Consider the following 13922-nt stretch of genomic DNA (forward strand, 5'->3'; position numbering starts at 1 on the left):
TTTATGGAGAAACATCCAGATATTGCAAAGCACATAATCTAAAATCGTTGACACCGTGCTTCTACCTACACTCATGCTAGAATCCTTGCCAACTGATCTTTGATAGGATCCTTCAGCTAAAAATCTTAACGTAGCTGCTAGATGCAGCACTGGCAGAACTTTCGAGCGAGATAAGCGTCCTTCAATGGTGTCCAATACCATTCGGAAAGCCTCTTTGTTTGTTGCGATAGTATGCAATGAAACTGCAAATACACTATAAATATTTAGAAACCCACATTAGGAAATACTTTTCATTACGCTGCCTCTGGTAACTCTCTGGTTGCGATCTCTCAAAATTTTCCTTTTGACCTTCTAGCAACTTTCTTCTTCCAATAACATAAATGCTGCAACTGCTGATTCCATTTTGATATCAATAAATTTGTTTATTTCTGTTTAGATGCACAAAACCATTATTTTATAAAATTTCAGCAAAAAAATTAACATCAAAATTGACGGTGCAGCGATAACACTGCCAAACAGCTGATTCGAACATCACTTTTATTTACATTCGAAAAGAGCGAAACCAATTCGGTTTTATGACACCAATTTAAATCAATATTGGTTTGTAATTCCGACAAAACGCAAAACCGACTTGGATTCCATGATAGCCCTGTAGGATTGGATGCCTGGCTTTAATCATTTTCTTCCTATTCTCTTTTTTGGGTTTGGCTACCCGCCACTCTCCGGACTTTTGAGCTGTGGCGTCTTCTTTCCTTTCGACCTGTTTCTGATGCAGTGACGCTTGCGATTTTACTCGCTTGTGACTCTCCTCATGTCTTGGCGTAATGTCCTTGGCTGAGATCGTGGGCTTGGCAGAGGCCTGTAACTGAAAAACTTAGCTTAGCCAACCACTGAAAAACAGGGCATAAAAATAGTAAATAATAGTTTAAAAAACTAAAAAAAAACACGTTTTTATAGGAAACCGAACTAAAAATTAGAAAATAATTTTCAATTAAAAAGAGTTTATATAAAAGTAGTAGAAGGTCAAACAATCGTTTATAGTTAATCACCTCAAAATAAAATTATAATAAAACTTAAGTTATAAACAGAATCCTCTCAGAGAGTTGCCAATAGAATGATTGTAACATTCAATATCAAGCACCCCACGGTTTTTACTGTAAATTAAATTATTCTGTTAATAACTTAAATTTTATTATAATTTTATTTTGAGGTGATTAATTATAAACGATTGTTTGACCTTCTACTACTGTTATATAAACTCTTTTTAATTGAAATTTATTTTCTATTTTATAGTTCGGTTTGCTATAAAAGCGTGTTTTTTTTTAGTTATTTTAAACTATTATTTATTTGTAATTTTTTAGTTCAAGTAATTTTAAAAGTTTTAGTCGAGAGTGATGAAACCTCGAAACGCCGAAGATGGCAGGATCCCGAAACAACAGTGGAAGTGGATCGAGGCCGCGCTCGCTACGGTGGCCGTTAAGGTTAAAAAGACAACCCTGGTCCACCGCCATCTTACACCGATGCAGGGCGGTTCCAGGGCAATATCAAGCTAATTGCCTGTGACGACGCCAGGTCGGTCAACCTTTATAGGGCCGCCGTCACGCTGATAGGGGTGGTATATCCGGGCGCGCGCCTCAAGGTAGTGGAGGTGCGTGATATCCCCTCACGACCAAGGGCTAGAACCTGGGTTCCAGTGACGCCAACGGACCCAGCTGACATCCTGGAGCTGCGCCAGGAGTACAACCCGCCACAGGTTTGGAAGTCAACCCGGATAAAACCAAGCTTGTTCTCTTCACGAGGAGGTACAAAGTACCAAATCTCACACCGCCAAGAATGGGGCGGTACGTTCTTAGCGTTTAGCGATCAAGTCAACTATTTGGGAGTCATTCTGGATAGGAAGCTATTATGGAGTGACCATATAGTGGAGCGATCCAAGAATCCAAAATTCAGAAGCAGAGCTGTTCACCTGCAAGATGGCAATTGGCACCTCCTGGGGATTCTCCCCTAAGGTGACCTACTGTATTTACACAGCCATTGTGCGCCCGATTCTTCTTTATGGTGCCTTGGTCTGGTGGCCTGCACTAGCTAAAAGAACCTATCTTAAAATGCTTCAAAAGGTGCAACGGAGTTCGGAGCTCTGCATTACCGGAGCTCTCGGCTCCACTCCAGATTCCGTTACATACATACATGGATACATAGATACATAGATAGATACAGGCCAAGCTAACAAAAGCGTGTTAAAAAGGGCTCCAGTATGCTCTTTCGTAGATGTGCCACGCTCCACTTCTATCATTAATAAAGAAATGCGTTTTTCGCATTATGTGCAAGGTTTAAAATCTATGGCCATTTGGGGTGGTCACAAGTTCAATTGACCTTATGTCCGTTAACCTTATGTGACCCCACCATCACATTATTGCATTGTCATCGAGCCTTGATACGTGTGCAAAGTTTCAATCAAACTTGTGGGCATTCAAGGTGGTAATAAGGCCAATTGACCTGATGGCCGTTGACCTTATGTCACCACACCATCACATTAATGTATTGTCATCGAGCCTTGATACGTGTGCAAAGTTCCGATCAAACTTGTGGCCATTCAAAGTGGTAATAAGGCCAACTGACCTTAAGGCCGTTGACCTTATGTCACCACACCATCACATTAATACATTGTAATCGAGCCTTGATATGTGTGCAAAGTTGCAATCAAACTTATCGGCATTCAAAGTGGTGATAAGGCCAATTGGCCTTATGGCCGTTGACTTTATGTCACCACACCATCACATTATTGCATTGTCATCCAGCCTTGATACGTGTGCAAAGTTTCAATCAAAGTTATGGCCATTCAAAGTGGTAATAAGGCCAATTGACCTTACGGCCGTTGACCTTATGTCACCACACCATCACACTAATGCATCGTCATCGACCCTTGATACGTGTGCAAAGCTTCAATCACACTTATGGCCATTCAAAGTGGTAATAAGGCCAATTGGCCTGATGGCCGTTGACCTTATGTCACCACACCATCACATTAATGAATTTTCATCGAGCCTTGACATGTGTGCAAAGTTTCAATCCAACTTATGGCCATTCAAAGTGGTAATAAGGCCAATTGACCTTATGGCCGTTGACCTTATGTCACCACACCATCACATTAATGCATTGTCATCGGTAATTGATACGTTTGCAAAGTTTCAAATTAATCAGACTTCTAGAAACCGGTGAAAATTAAGCTCAAAGATTCCGTTACATACAGGCCAAGCTAATAAAAGCGTGTTAAAAATGAGAACTTTCAAAACAGGGGCTGTTGATATTATAGAGATTTCTCTTTCAACATAAAAGTCATATTGATTGAGAATCTGTTATTTTTACAGAATATTGCTAACTTGTGACCAACACAACAAAAAACAAAAACAAACAAAAAACTTCGTTGAACAAACCATATTAAGATATTTTTTACTGTATTACTGTTAATTCAAGAACAAAAGACCTGATTTGTTGATTTTTTAGCTTCATTTCTTTCGGTGCAGTCGCCTCAAATATGACTTCCATTTTAACAGTTTTATACTCAGCTGAGCCAGAGCTCACAGAGTATATTAATTTTGTTCGCATAACGGTAACCTGTAGCGGCATAAACTAATCGAGATAGATATAGACTTCTATATATCAAAATGATCTGGGCGAAGAAATAAATTCATTTAGCCATGTCCGTCCGTCCGTCCGTCTGCACGTAAACACGAAAACTTGAGTAAATTTTGAGGTATCTTAATGAAATTTGGTACGTGAGATCCTGGGCACTCATATCAGATCGCTATTTAAAATGAACGAAATCGGACTATAACCGCGTCCACTGTTTCGATATCGAAAATTTCGAAAAACCGAAAAAGTGCGATAATTCATTACCAAAGACGGATAAAGCGATGAAACTTGGTAGGTGGGTTGACCTTATGACGCAGAAACTTAGTAAAATTTTGGCACTGCCCACTTTTAAAAGAAGGTAATTTAAAAGTTTTGCAAGCTGTAATTTGGCAGCTGAGTATGTAATGTTCGGTTACACCCGAACTTAGCCTTCCTTACTTGTTGTAGTTAAGTTAAAGTAAGTTTTAGTATTTTGGTAAAAAAGGCAATAATAGTAAACTTGTTTTTAGTATTTGACAGTCTGTTACTGTAGGGCATTCTCTCATATTCGGTCATCACAATCACATAACGTGAATTCCAAAGGCGATTTCAGATTAAATAACAAAAATATGATCTCTGAAAGCATGGTCTCTAATGTAGAAAATTTCCAGACGTCCAAATATATGAAACCCCATCATAGTTAGTTTAAGTTACATACATAATAGCAATGGATTCGATGATTTTCAGTCCACATTTACCGCTAAGTACATATTTTTAACTAATCCAGCACTAATGGACGGTCAACAAATTCTTTTGCTATACAGTTCTTGGGCGCTATGATGCAGTGGTATTGAAACTATGGGTCACGGCGCTTTTTCTCGATGGTCTCAACTGCACCACATTATTTTTTGTATCGATTAAAAATCTTTTTTATTATGAAAATCAAAAAATTTAATGCATGCGAAACGTTTGTGAAAAACGCTTCAACATATGAGCCTGAGGACAGTCAGTGGCGTACCGTCATCGACGTGAATGTCTAATAATTGCGTCACATTTTCCTTCCATGTCTTAAACAGTGTGGCCATGGACATGGTCGGCGATAGATCGCGCGAGGTGAAAAAACAGAAACACTTGTAGATAACTATTTGGAAACTAATTGGTGGTGAAGGGAGCTTTGATATGTATGAATTAAACAGAAACGGAGATAGGATACCACCCTACGCCACCCTCTGTTTAATTCTCATAGGTTTTGGGGTTCCGACCCTACCGACCACTCAGACAATTTGCGATTAAAACTTTTGACAGGTCAAGTGCAACGTGCACCGTCCTATGATGTAGTTTTGAATGGTTCAACTCGCAATTTATCTGGGTATTAATGGCGTTTAGCGCGGTGGTAGTGAAATGCATTTTACGTAAGCCATGCTGATGTCTGGCTAACCGAAGACTTGCGTTTAAATGAAAGAAAAGGAATGGTTTCCAACGCCTTCGCAACTGATTAAAGGTATGATAACGATTCACCATTGCTAGCTGGGTTTGCAGACTTTTATAATGGGATTATCCCTTCCATTCTTCACTATTCTGGAATGGAAAGGGCACATGCGTCAGGTGGCTGATGCCCTTATGCTAAGGTGTTTCAGCTTCGGCATGGCTATTCCGTCTGGCCCTATTGATTTAGAAAGCTTGGCATTTTTAACGGCTTCATTATACATACTTTCGATAAGTCACAGCCTCGGATGTTTTCCCAAGTTGGTTGGTTGGTTGCTGTGCTGCCCGGCTATGGAGCGTAGCGCTCTAGGCGCCATTTTGAATCACTTTCTCCTGGAACCAATTATATTTTTAGGCTGATGTACCTTGGTTAAAACAATATATCTACTGATGTCCTTGATGCGGCAGTTTCACACCGCCCTTAAGTCTGGCAACACATAATTGCCTAGAGTTCGGGAGCGAAAATTCTCGAGGGATGGCCACACGCAGAGGAAGTGAGTAACCGTTTCCTCGGCACCTTCGTAAGTACTGTGATGCTCCGAATCCCAATCCGCCAACAGAATTGGCCTAGCAGGTCTTGGCTTGGCCCTATCATTATTTAAAAATCAATCTGCAGTGATATTTTTTCCGTGTTTTGAGGTTAATGCCATACCATGACCACTTGGGCCAAATCTTATAGCGTATTTGGATTCAGCGCATCAAAATGTATAGAAAACATCAGTCGCATTACCTTATCCGACTACTTTTAATTTTTTTGTATAGCTGTGTTAACAAAAAATTAGATCAGTTTCTAAAATTTTTATTGTGCCAGAAAAATTAATGTGCTAAATCTCGGAAAATATATGGGGTGCGAGCAGAGCAATTATCTCATTTGAAAGAGCATAGTGTGAATATAATACATAGATACACTTTTACATTAGAAACTGATTCTTCTAATTGCTCCCTCAATAAACTATGAAACTCGATTTCCCAACATTTTCATTTTGGCACATTCATGCTTCTGGCAAGCGGGCGACGATATGCATTTTTATAATAATGAAAACTTTCATGCATATTAAGTACGTTACCGTACCCCGTGGATCCGCCACTGCTTGTACTTGATCGCCGAAATTTTGGCAGTCATGATGGATTGGCAGATTTTTAGGAAAGCATTTATGGGTCCCAACTTAAAAAAGTTTGAAAGGCACTGCTCTAAAGCATATCCATATCTACCTACACGCGAACACCACCAATTATTTAAGAGCCATTGATGAAATTAAATTGCATATGCAGCACTTAAATTGGAATAAAAACACATAATTCTAATTGTATGAAGGTACGATTGTATGTACTTGTAATAGAGGCGAGTAAGTAATTGCAAAGTCAGCGTGCAATTGAACGGCGATGTTTATCTATTTACACTTGTTGCTTTCAATAAAGCTATGAAAAATATGCTCGCGGTTTTTTTGAATAATTATAACATTCGTCAAAGCAGAGAGGATAGATAGAATAAGAGACGTCATTTAAATTTTTATTTGTAATGTACCTGATTGGCGGGTATTAGAAAATTGCCTTCTACACATTTTTAAGAAGTTTATATTAATATATGTATATTGCGATTGTTGGAAAGAGGATGAATTGCTTAATTAATACGATCCTTTAAAACAATCAAAAATACCTCATGAAAATGTGTAGAAGCAATTTAAAATTACCCCTCAAATGGGACATTACAAATAAATTTCGCAAAAAGTATGAAATGACGTCTCTTATTCTACCTATCCTCTTCAAAGTTTTGTGGAGTGCTGCCACTGCCCTCTCTCAGATTTAAATTTTTATACAAGCAGAGATCTCCCAAGTAATATACTCTTCATAAAACTTTTATTAATAGAGGCTTTTTAGCATTGCTTTGGTTTCCAAAAATTTTTTTGGATAGCTAAAATGATTCTGAAATTTCATTACAATTGCAGATTGCGCATTCATAAGATCATAATACCATACATTATATGACAATTTTAACTTTATAACGTGCTCTTAGACTTTATGAGCCCCTTTAACAATTTTACAAACATAACATTACTCTCACGGTTGTCACACCATGTTTACATTTGGGACCAAAACTTAGCGAAAAAGGACGAAATCTCAAAAAAATGGACCAAATTTTAGTATTATTTAACAAAAGTATCGAATTCGTTGTCCAATTTTTTTATTAAACAAATAGTAGACTTTGTGAATTGCCTGAATATTTATATTGTTAAGAACATTTGCAACACTAAGGGGTACTGCCATCTCTAAGCCGATGCTAAGCAGTGACTGTACGCACATCAATAATTCAATCATTATGTCTACACATATGTACGTACACGCAGCGGAGATGAGATGCCCAAACACATGCAGACATCTTATTGAGATGCTCCTAAATGTAGGCAATTATAATTGTGGAAGTGTCGCTCACACATACAAGCGTGTGAGAAAAGCTATACAAATTATACATCTGTAGTCGTAGCTGAGAAACCAACTAGTAAGTTCTGGAATGGAAAAGCCTAGAAGTATGCAACTAGGAAATCAAAGAGTATAAAAATGCGAGAACAGTAGAGGCGAGAATTCAGTTTTATTTGAGCTATCAATCAGTTTGGTCATTAAGCCAGCTAGTTGCAAAGTACAAGTGTTATTGTGAAGTACTTTAATAAAGGCCATTTTTCCATTATTAATATTGGAGTTATTTATTCTAGAGTTTAGTGATTCGAACTTAGCAGAAGGGCAAATAAGAGGATTTGCAAGTAAATTCGTTACAATATATTAAAAATAACAAAAGGTTGCACAAACCAAATACTAAGTGTATTTTTAGGTATTATTTCGACTTTTCTAGGATTATTTCAACTTTTCTAGGATTAGTCCAACAAAGTCTTATTTTTAAACTAAATTTCCCCAGAACTTGGTTATATAAATTTTATCACAAAATCAGTAGTTTAAAAAAATTTATTCCAATGTTGATACGCGAATGTCCTTCTTTACTCTCCGGTTTACAAATACACCCTCACGTTTCAATTTGCCCATACATCGAATAGATTCAGTAAAGGCTTGATTTCCTCGAAAACGGTGCCGCTACATAGCGAAGACGGTGAAGTTCATCAAAACGTCAAAGAGGATAAATATAATAAGGGACGTCACTCGTTACTTTGCATAATGTTATTCGTTAGGGTACTCGCAGGATTTTTTTTGGGCGAGATTTGCATAAATGTCTTTATACCTTTTCGTGGGGTATTTGTGTTTATTTTTCTGACTGTATTTAATTAATTAATTAATTCTTTTTCCAAAAATCACATCTGCATAAGGTGCCTACACGACATGGATAAATGCGAGACGATTGAAAATGTCCCTCATGGAAAACATTAGGCATCAATTTTTTTAATTTTCAGCGAGTTACAAGCCACTCGTAGCAGACTGGTGGCTCTTATTATATTTATCCTCTTTGGTAACGTAATATAGCTGCAGCGCATTAAATATACGGCAGCCATGACGGTAGAGACTCGTCCATCACCGTTTTCTGCCACCGCTATTGTCAAAGCCGTAAGAATTTTGTCAAATAATTGAAATTATTTATAAAGAAAAAAACATTTTTGAATAAAAATTTTTTTCTTGTACGTTCATTTAAAGAAAATAATAAAAAAACACCCAAAAATGCAAAATAAAATTTTGCGAATCGTCTGCCGTAACTGTTCGTAGTTTCCAACAAAGCGGTGCCGCTGAAAACGATGAGTATGCCGGCTGCTTTTTAGCGGTCGTAACATAACGACACCGTTTTTGGAGGAAACCAAGAATTTTGAAATGTTCCCTTTTTTCCATATACATATATAATTTGTTTTAGAAAAAAAAAAAAATGAAATCTCAAATTTATTGAATCTAGCCACAGTTCTCAGGTTAACCATTGAATTAAAAAGTCTTCAAAGTTTAAACTGTGTAACAATGGGTAAATAAAATTAAAAAAAAAAAAAATTTTTTAAAAATAAGCTTTTATTATTGGTTAATAAAATTAACTCAAAAGTAAAAAAATAAATTGACTGTAAAGAAATATAACATTTTATAAGTTCATTGTAGCCTTTAACGATAATTAGGCTTCTTCGTCTGCAAAAAAAAAAATTCCATTTGTACATAATTATATATTTTTAACATTAAAACTTTACACATAAATTATTAAATCTTACAGTTTATATCACATTCCTAATTGTTCTAATAAAAAACGTGTTAAAATTTTATGTTATAATTAAGAACATTTAGGACCTCCTTTTCTTGCTATCACAATGCCAATCAATTTTATTTTTTACTTTTTAGTTCGTTTTATTAACAAGAAATAGAAGCTTGTTCTTAGAAAAACTTTTTTCTTAAATTTTATTTAAATATGAATTTTTTTAATTTTTAGTAGGGTAAAATATTGTTCAAATAAGTTATGTAAACTTTACTTAGCTATTTGTAACGTTTCTCATCTCATCCATTTCTTTTAATGCATCAACATTATAAGGTTTCTTCGAAGTCAACTTTGAACAGTCAGGTTCTTCTATTCGAGTGTTAACTAACTTAAAATCATATTTTATTGTGACTTTGCCTATGTCGCGCTCAGTTTACAACTACTCATTGCATATCTCTGCTCTGTTCCATCACCAAAAATTTGTAAAACAAAATCAAGTGCGCAGAAAAGTATGCAACAAAAAGTATGCAACATTTAGCGATAACAGCCTAACTTCTACGTTTGTTGCATACACAAACAAAGCGAAGTTACCTGCGTTCTTAAGAACTTAGGCTTTTATTCCCTTGTGAATACATATCTTTACCGATAACTCTGTTATCGATTAATTTATCGAATTCTCGCAAAGTAATATTGCGTTGTCATCGGAGTTATACATGTGTGCAATATTTCAGCTCAATCGGACACCGGGAAGTGTATCAAATTTAACTTGCAAGATTTGATTACATACAACAGCCAAGTGAAAGTAAGTAAAAGCTTATAATAAAAATATAGTCACATCGCAGTGTGAGGCGTATGTAAGAAGACACTTTCCAGCGTGAGCTAACGAATGAAATAAATTCCTATGTGTCTTGGTTGGTTTAGCACCGCAATAGTCTTGGAATTCCTTGAACTCATTGATTTGCTTTGGGCTGTATGAGAAAAATTCAAATATCGACATAGCAAACGAAAAGTAACACTTTTATTAAAACACTTTTATATAAACTTTTATATAAAACAATACATTTATATAAAACAACAGTCTCAATTCAATAATGGCTTCATCAATGGCAAGCTTTGTCAGTGAAAAAAATGTATCACGAAAAGTGTATAATAACCGATGGAAATATTTAGCCACCAAAACAAGATTTCCTTATTAACCCCACGTTTCATCAACAATTAACGAAAATCGGTTTGCCCTAAGATCCAACACATTTCTTAATAATAGCTGTGTTTTTTTTTTACATATATAGACGTTTACGCTTAAATTGTATATGGACTGCTAAGGGTCAAACTTTAAATATACCTCTGAAATTTGTGGGCAGTGTTGTACATTTTTACCTCAGTGAAAAAGAAACAAAAGTACCAAAATCTACAGCCTAGAAAGGACCAAAATTGAGAAAACAGAACCAGCGGACTAAATGGCGTCGGAAAGGACCATTTTTGGTCCAAACGGACCAAAGTGGCAACCGTGATTACTTTGTCGTATTTAAATAGATGAACAAAGATGAACAAAAGATGAACATCGAGCGCATGTTTTTGAGACTTATACTCGATTTTTCAGTGCAAGTTTATAGCATATATCCACCTAGAGCTTCAACTGTGAAGATTTATTAAATCTCATACTTTAACCTGCACTGTCTCCACTAGAGTTATATTTTTTTCCGTATTGAAAAAATTATAAAGTGCACAGTTTCAAATTTTGTGAAACTTTTCAGCCACAAAAAAATTTTAAATTTTCGAATTAAACGCAAAAAAACTATCTGAGTATTCCATTTTGATACATTTTTTATTGTACTAACGTTTGCCAATAAAAATCCAAACTTGAAAATCTTAAGTAAAGTATTTTCCTATCAAAAAATTACATGACATAGGAATTGTAGGTTGCCATATCTGAAATATTTGTAATGATTGAACTAATGATTGAAGATTTAACTTAAATCTTCTGCGTTTCGAGATTTAATTTTGTATGATAAAACTTGTGAGATTCAACGTTAAATCCTTTAAGATGTCTAAATCATCAATTAAACTCTAAGTGGAGATATGCTATTAAACTCCAATTAAAGTTTTAGACCTTGCCACTTTTTTCGATAACATATAAATTTGCTGCTCATCTCAGCTTAAGCGGCCAAAGAGATAGGGTTAAACTCTAGTCAACTTTAACTGTAGTTTAAACTCGTACTGAAAAACCGGGCCTAATTTCCACACCAGCTGTAAAAAAAAAATTTATCAATATAAAAAAATTTATTAAGTAAATGAAATACAGGTAGCAATTTTGTCTGCAAACCAATGTTGCCCAAAAAACTTTAGGAAGGAAATTTTATAACCTGCTTTCTACATATTTATTGCGCATAGTTTAGCATTTGGTTATAGGCTTAGGTATAGGCATTAGGTTATAGGCTTCACTAATTTTATTTAAAAAAATCCAACAACAACCTTCAGAGTAGGAGCATATATTAAGTTTACAACGATAACGCCTCTAGACTCGAAGATTATCGTCCAACACCCCGTTGAAGCCACCCGAAAAGGGGGAGTTTGTGGCTGAAAACCGGAGGGTGTGTGGATAATTTTAAAATTCGAGAAAGGTCCAGAATTTCTTCTATAAAAATGAGCAGACTTAAATAAGAAATTATTTGTCCATTTTCCCGTTGATTGTAAACCAGGGCCCGGATTACATGTTCCGTGAACTAGACGTTCTTCTTTTAATATTGCTTTTTTGGTATTACGTGATACGTGAACGTATAGCAGTTATTGTAATTTGGTATTTGAGTTCAGTAAACGTAGCTATCAAATCGCAAAAAGACATTCGAATGCGTTTGAAATTTGCGTGTGCTTTTAAATAAATAAAAATGTAAGGCGCGATAACCTCCTAAGAGATTTTAGGCTGAGCTTATCTTCCAATTTGCGTCGTGCTCCTTTTTCAATTTTCCCCACAAATCGGTGGGATGGGACCTATTTGTTTTTATACCGAATCCGAACGACATCTGCAAGGCAGATGAGTTTTCACTGAGAGCTTTTCATGGCAGAAATACACACGGACTGCTTGCCAAACACTGCCGAGGGGCGACCACGCCTGGCAAAATTTTCTTCTAATTGAAAAAACGTGTTTCTAAAGTTTTGATGTTGCTTCGCCCGGGGCGTGAACCCAGGATCTTCGGGGTGTGTTAGGCGGAGTACGCTACTATCACACCATGGCGGTCACTTGTTCGCTAATTCGCTATTGACGCAACTGCCAAAACTTACTAAAAACAACTTATAAATTATTATGAAAGGGCTGCGCTACACAAACCCCTTGAATCCGGTATTTTAGTCGCCTTTTACGACCGGCAAACTTACCGCGGGTATATTCTAACCCCCTAACCCGCTGGGGGTAAAAACGTCCCATCCCAGAATTCGGTTGTAGAATGGCCTTTTTCAGAGTTTTTTTCATAAACGCCCCAGCTAATGTGAAATAGGCATTCTTCAACCGAATTCTGAGACAGGGAATTTTTAAAACCAATTCTGAAATAGGGCGTTATTAAAATATTTTGAGATGAGACGTTTTCGAAACGGCAGCCGAGATAGGATGATATTCCACTTAGCACTCGATATACTATTTCATATGTTTTACAAATAGAACAAGTAAGGAAGGCTAAGTTCGGGTGTAACCGAACATAACATACTCAGTTGAGAGCTATGGAGACAAAATAAGGAAAATCAATCTGGGGTAACCCTGGAATGTGGTTGTATAACATGTGTATCAAATGAAAGGTATTAAAGAGTATTTTAAGAGAGAATAGGCCATAGTTCTATGGATGAACGCCATTTAGGGATATCGCCATAAAGGTAGACCAGGGCTGACTCTAGAATTTGTTTGTACGATATGGGTATCAAATGAAAGGTGTTACTGAGCATTTTAAGAGGGAGTGGGCCTTAGGTCTATCGGTGGACGCCTTTTCGAGATGTCCCCATTAAGGTGGACCAGGGGTGATTCTATAATGTGTTTGTACGATATGGGTATCAAATGAAAGCTGTTAATGAGTATTTTGAAAAGGAGTGATCCTTAGTTCCATAGGTGGACGCCGTTTCGAGATATCGCCATAAAGGTGGACCAGGGGTGTCTCTAGAATGTGTTTGTACGATATGGGAATCAAATGAAAGGTGTTACTGAGCATTTTAAGAGGGAGTGGGCATTAGGTCTATAGGTGGACGCCTTTTCGAGATATCGCCATTAGGGTGGGCCAGGGGTGACTCTAGAATGTTTGTACGGTATGGGTATCAAACGAAAGGTGTTACTGAGCATTTTAAGAGGGAGTGGGCATGAGGTCTATAGGTGGACGCCTTTTCGAGATATCGTCATTAGGGTGGGCCAGGGGTGACTCTAGAATGTGTTTGTACGATATGTGCATCAAACGAAAGGTGTTACTGAGCATTTTAAGAGGGAGTGGGCATTAGGTCTATAGGTGGACGCCCTTTCGAGATATCGCCATTAGGGTGGGCCAGGGGTGACTCTAGAATGTTTGTACGATATGGGTATCAAACGAAAGGTGTTACTGAGCATTTTAAGAGGGAGTGGGCATTAGGTCTATAGGTGGACGCCTTTTCGAGATATCGCCATTAGGGTGGGCCAGGGGTGACTCTAGAATGT

At 36.9% G+C, this 13922-nt stretch overlaps 1 protein-coding gene across 2 annotated transcripts in view; it reads left to right on the forward strand.

Moving 5' to 3' along the window:
* LOC137250184 (synaptic vesicle glycoprotein 2A-like) overlaps positions 1-13922 on the forward strand; it is a 209862-nt gene that overhangs the window by 99562 nt on the left and 96378 nt on the right. The window lies entirely within an intron of this gene.

This window comes from Eurosta solidaginis, chromosome 4 (genome assembly GCF_040869045.1).
Source record: "Eurosta solidaginis isolate ZX-2024a chromosome 4, ASM4086904v1, whole genome shotgun sequence".
Classification (NCBI taxonomy): domain Eukaryota; kingdom Metazoa; phylum Arthropoda; class Insecta; order Diptera; family Tephritidae; genus Eurosta; species Eurosta solidaginis.